General features: G+C 35.6%; 2 pseudogenes; one reads left to right on the top strand and one right to left on the bottom strand.

Annotated features, from left to right (window-relative positions):
- The first annotated feature begins 581 nt into the window (after nt 1-581).
- On the top strand, nt 582-1473 carry LOC149263705 (mitogen-activated protein kinase kinase 9 pseudogene; annotated as a pseudogene).
- Nucleotides 1474-2233: 760 nt separating this feature from the next.
- Nucleotides 2234-2958, bottom strand: LOC149263704 (putative L-cysteine desulfhydrase 1 pseudogene; annotated as a pseudogene).
- Between the last annotated feature and the right edge of the window lie 3573 nt (nt 2959-6531).

Genomic DNA, 6531 nt, shown 5'->3' with positions numbered 1-6531 from the left:
TGGTGAAAGTGGTTTTAGTTTATGCATCCAGTTGGGTGTGGACAATATAGTTTGTTATGAGAAGCTTCCGCTACAATATGAAGTATAGCAGATTTCAAATTCAAATAGTCATCCAAGGAATTGTAAATTTGATGAGAGATTCTTGCATAAGCTTTGAAACTTGGTCCTCTATTTGAATGCAAATATGTCTTTCTTGCCTTGTAATAAATTGGAACCTCTACAACAAACTCCTTCCTTAGATGAGAGCTTAAATTTAAGGCATCCTGATCTGATGAAACCTCCAAACAATTTGGTAAAGCAACCATCGCCATAGATGAGCATAACTCTAGAGATGGGGAAGCATAATTCTGGAGATGTCCCCAACTCGGTTATGCAGGCCTCAGCTAGAATTCCCCCCATAGCATTTACCTTCTCATGATTGTTCTTCCTGATAGCATTAATGCCACCCTCGAATTTTTTAGTGAACTCTAAAGCAGAAGGCACACAAAGCTACGCACTGTAATCTCTAGTACCAACCCAAGCAGACTCTGCCGTAATCCATTTCCAAATTCATGAGAAACAATGGGGTGATACATAATAGGATGGAACATGCATCGGCAATAAAGGAATGCCACAGAGGGAGGGCAGAAAAACCATTTGTAAAGATTTTTGGTATAGAAATTAGCACCAATCTAATCATTCAGGAAGACCACGAGCTTGCTGTCTGAAAGCAAATAATGAGGGAAATGGAGACTCTCCGAAGGGAGAATTCTCCACACATCATGCAGTGTTATGGCATATTCAAGATAATTCTCCACACATCGTACAATGTTATGGCATATTCGATTGAGGAGGAGAGATCTCTTTTGTGTTGGACTACATGGATGGTGGAACCCTTGCGCAAGTTCTTCAAGCCCACAAGAAAATCCCAAAACACTATTTGTTGAGGTTGCGAGGCCGGTGCTCAAGGGCTTGCATTAGCTGCACCAGAACAAAATTTTTCACCGTGATATAAAGCCCTCCAATTTGCTGATCAATAAGAGAAGAGAAGTCAAGATTGTTGATTTTGGTGTCAGCACTGTGTTGGCTTACACTTTGGCCCAGTGCAATTCCTTCGTGGGCACTTGTGCTTATATGAGTCCTGAAAGGTTCGATCCTGATGGGTACCGTGGAAAGTATGATGGATGCTCTGCAGATATATGGAGTTTGGGATTATCTTTTTTGTAATGTGCACTTGGAAGGTTTTTTTGTTTGTCTTCAGGGAAGAGACATGATTTGGCCTACTTTACTTTAATGGTGGTCATCTGTTTGGGCTACCCTCCATCGCCGCCACCTGATGCATTGCCAGAGTTTCAGAGTTTTATTTGATGTTTCCTTCAAAATGATGCGTTACTTCGCCATACTGCACATCAGCTACTTTCTCATCCATTTTTGAAGAAGTATGAATAGTAATCTTGTGACCTGTCTCCCCTCCTGCAGTCTTTACACCTGTAGAATTTTGAATTCCTTTCTGTATTTTGAATATTGTACTTGAGAGCATTCATTGACTTGTAATGAATGTACACTCTTGGTCTCTGGAACTCTATTTTGTAAATCATTTTGCAATGCAACTGTAGTCTTCTTTACAACACTTTGTCATCATGTTCGTTTTATTTTTCCGGTGGTAAAATTCAAATGTATTCCTTGGAAATCCATTTGTTTCCCCTTTCCAGTATTCCAATTATTATTCCACCCAACTAATGGCAAAGCTATTCTTATTTCTAATTTATGGCATGCACTCTTACTGTTTTTCTAAAATTTCAGTGCAGTGTTTATAATCTGTCTGGTCTGCTTCTGCATCTTGGAAATTGAATGCTTTGATAAATTATAAATAATTGACTCCAAAACTTATTTTATATATATATATATATATATATTTATTTAGAGAGAGAGATATTCAAATATGGATACACATATATATACACAAATTATCAAATATGGAAAATGTTTTTCAATTTTTTGGTAAGTATGGTAGCAAGCTGGAAAAGTTTTCAGAAAGTCACATTTCTGTTGTTTCAAACAACTTTGCTGTAAATACACAAGTTCAAGCAATATCATCTATTTGCATATTTATAGCCTCTTAATTGGTCTTCTACAATGCTCATTCATCGACTCTCTCACCCTCTCTTATTAGGGAATGCTCCATCACCATGAACAGAAAGGAACTTTAAGAAATAGCCGATCCTTTTTCAAAATGACTGAAAACTTACCTCTATTACGAGCAATCATCATTCTTCACTTTAGAAGCCTCTGCTAAAATCTGAAGTATAGCAGATTTCAAATTCAAATAGTCATCCAAAGCATTGTAAATTTGATAAGAGATTCTTGCATAAGGTTTGAAACTTGGTCGTCTATTTGAATGCAAATATGTCTTTGATGCCTTGTAATAAATTGGAACCTCTACAGCAAACTCCTTCCTTGGACGGGACCTTAAATTTAAGGCGTCTTGATATAATGAAACCCCCAAACAATTTGGTAAGGCAACCATCTCCATAGATGAGCACAATTCTGGAGATGTCCCCAACTCAATTCCCCAGGCCTCAGCAAGCATTTCCCCATAGCAACTACCTTCTCACGATTCTTCTGCCTGATAGCATTAATGCCACCCTCAAATTTTTTAGTGAACTCAAAAGTAGAAGGCACACAAAGCTGTGCACTGTAGTCTCTAGTACCAACCCAAGCAGACTTTGCCGGTAATCCATTTCCAAATTCATGAGAAACAACTGGGTGATGCATAATAGGATGGAACATGCATCGACAATAAAGAAATGCCACAGAGGGAGGGCAGAAAAACCATTTGTAAAGGTTGCTGGTATAGAAATCAGCACCAATCTCTTGCATATCAATATCTACATTCCCAATAGCATGGGCACCATCTACAAAAACTTGATCTACCCCTTCATCTCTGCATACCCCGATCAGCTCTTTTATCTTTCCCATCTTCCTGATGGGAAGTGACTTGTTGCCTATAATTGAGCATTCTAGGTTTAGTCCCTTTGAAACAGTGAATGGCTTTTTGCAGATGGGTTTTTGAGTACATTCTTGTGATCAAGTTGGCAAATTCTCATTCAAAAAAAATAAGATTTTATTTAATCTCAAGTCTTTGGGTTAACGAATATGTTTAAATGATGAATGTAGTAAGATTTTCATGTAGTCAAACTAGCAATGATCCTTCTCAACCTTGGGATCATAAATTGTAGAAACAGTTGTAGATTTCTTGTTTCAAAACTCCAGGTTCAGACATTAAAATAAAACTTTTTAACATCTTATTGCTTAAAAGCTCCATGGTTCAAATGAATTAGTATTGATTTTGGTAATTTTAATTAATTTAATATCATATGATGTTAATTAGCAAATCGTTAGCTTTCTTTTACATTATACTTTAAATCTCAACTATTTTTTCAGACACCAACACATTCTTTGTTGTGTGCCATTATAAATTTGAGTCCATAATAAAATCCATTTCAGACAGGTTTGGAAATTTAATGCTTTAGTAAATAATTTGATTATTTTACCTTAATCACATTACTGAGGCTGTTACCATTAAAGAGAATTAGTGCCCTATTTACAAAGCGTATCTCCTCACAAAAGGTGGAGAATTTAATTTTGATTATCACCCTAATCACATTAAGAAAATTCAGTGTTTGGTTTTCGAGCATATTGTTAAGCAAAAGATGGAGAATTTTGATTTTGATTATTACCCTTGATTACACTAGAGAAACTATAGAATTCAAACATTTTGAACAGTGTGTTTTGTACAAAGTCTCTCCTCATAAAAACAGAGAATTTTACTTCCAGATGATTCTGGATTTCTAGAGAAAGCTATGGAAATTTGGATTTTGAGATGATTTTGTCTTTCCAATGTACAGACAATAAACAGAGAGATTGATTTTGATATGCTTTGACTTTGATTTTAGCTCGTGACTGTGGCACTGGGGCTTGGAGGAGGTTTGGAGTGGGACTTAAAATGGCTTGGATGTCTGTAGTGAGCCCTTGCAAGTCAAAAAAGAATTTAACAAATTAAAAACAAAATATTCTAACCGGGTTAAAATTTATATGTAACTCAGAACACAGGGAAAAATATTCTAACCTGGTTAAACTTTATGTGTAATTCAAAACACGGGGATACAAGTAATGTGGATTTAGAATGTAAAAATGGTGTAGATGTTGAAGTTCGCCCCTCTCAAAGCAACTGGTGTTAATACAATATGGTTATAAATAGCCTTCAATATAAATGAACTTAATCATCATGTGGTTACTGTAAAATTCACTTAAAATTAATTCAGAGATATCTGAGTTTTAAAACAATATGGCTAGAAATAGCCTTCAATATAAATGGCCTTCATCATCCTATCATGTTGTTATTGTAAAATTCAATTTTTTAATTCAAAGATATCTGAGTAAAATCTAACCCCAAATTTCTTGTTAAATTTTCAATGTAAATGACCCAAATCATCCTGTGATGTGGCTCCAGGATCCCTTCCGGGATTGGCAGAACCCAAACTTATTATATATATATAATATATATTCAAATATGGATACATATATATACACAAGTTATCAAATATGGAAAATGTTTTTCAATTTTACGGTAAGTATGGTAGCAAGCTGAAAAAGTTTTCAGAAAGTCACATTTCTGTTGTTTCAAACAACTTTGCTGCAAATCTTTCCAGCAATATCATCTATTTGCATATTTATAGCCTCTTAATTGGTCTTCTACAATGCTCATTCACCAACTCTCCCACCCTCTCTTATTAGGGAATACTCCATCACCATGAATAGAAAGGAACTTTAAGAAATAGCCGATCCTTTTTCAAAATGACTGAAAACTTACCTCTTTTATGAGCAAACATCGTTCTTTGCTTTAGAAGCCTCTGCTACAATCTGAAGTATAGCAGATTTCAAATTCAAATAGTCATCCAAAGTATTGTAAATTTGATGAGAGATTCTTGCATAAGCTTTGAAACTCGGTCCTCTATTTGAATGCAAATATGTCTTTGGTGCCCTGTAATAAATTGGAACCTCTGCAGCAAACTCCTTCCTTAGACGAGACCTTAAATTTAAGGCGTCCTGATCTGATGAAACCTCCAAACAATTTGGTAAAGCAACCATCGCCATAGATGAGCATAATTCTGGAGATGTCCCCAACTCGGTTCCCCAGGCCTCAGTTAGCATTTCCCCCATAGCAACTACCTTCTCATGATTCTTCTGCCTGATAGCATTAATGCCACCCTCAAATTTCTTAGTGAACTCCAAAGCAAAAGGCACAACCAAGCAAACTCTGCCGGTAATCCATTTCCAAATTCATGATAAACAACTGGGTGATGCATAATAAGATGGAACATCCATCGGAAATAAAGAAATGCCACATAGGGAGGGCAGAAAAACCATTTGTAAAGGTTGCTGGTGTAGAAATCAGCACCAATCAAATGGGGTAGATGTTGAGGTTCGGCCCTCTCAAAGCAAATGGTGTTAAAACAATATGGTTGTCTGAAAATATAAAGAAGACTTTCAGACAATGTGGTTTTTCTGTGTTAAGGAAATGGCAACATAGGTGATCATGTTCCCAAAGTTGCAGAATATAGGAGGTAGTTGCAACAGAAGCAAAAAGGATCAACGACAAAACATTGAGAATACAGGCATGATCTCTTTCATTTATTACTTATTTGTTTGGGTTTCTTGCAATAATCATAACAACCAGGAAGGTCCAGCACCATCTTCTATGACACATTTTGTTACCCACAAATTCTATGACTTAATATTTTGTAATTTAAGTTAAGTATTATTTTTGGGGTGGTGGGGTGCAGGGGGCACATTAAACACGTAACAAGAACCACGCCTAGACCTATCTTGGCTTAGGTGCGAGGTCTGAGGTGGGGGTATCCATTCAATCCAGGACTTGCACCTTTTGAAACTCCTGTCGTAGGGCATATAGGGAATGGAACTGTGGTGGATGTTTTAATACTGTTTTATTTACATATTTTTAATTTATGTAAATGCCTCTTTGTTAAGGAAGTGGGCTCTACCCTAAAGATCACCAGGTTTAAGTTGGGCGTTGTAGTAGTGCTTGTGGTGAAGATGGCTCGGGTTCAAATCATAGATAACCCAGGCTTAAATCCTGAGTGCTCTTATAAAAAAGACTACAAAAGATGAAAGGTCAATAAATGTGAGTTTGAAATGATAGAAATTGTAAAAAGGATTTTTCATCTAATGCATACTATTGGTATTATTCATGGTTAATCATGGTCAATCATAGAATTTTATTTTTGTTATATCTTTGTATCTTAATTAGATTTTTCTATTCCTATTCCACCATTGTTCCCTAATTTATGCTTCATGGTGTTGCCTTTGCAACATATGGTGCAAATGCTAGTTTAACTTACATCTATTTCTTTTGTATATTTAACTTCTATATTTTATTGAAATATTATAATTTTGTTATAATTGATTATAAATATATAAATTTATATGATTTAAATATGTATAATATACATAAAATATTAACAATATCTT

The sequence above is a fragment of the Pinus tabuliformis genome, chromosome 6 (genome assembly GCF_031772625.1).
Source record: "Pinus tabuliformis cultivar Carrire ecotype Pingquan chromosome 6, CPIR1, whole genome shotgun sequence".
Taxonomy (NCBI): Eukaryota; Viridiplantae; Streptophyta; class Pinopsida; order Pinales; family Pinaceae; genus Pinus; species Pinus tabuliformis.
Note: the sequence above shows the minus strand (reverse complement) of the source record. Positions and strands in the feature narration are given on the sequence as shown.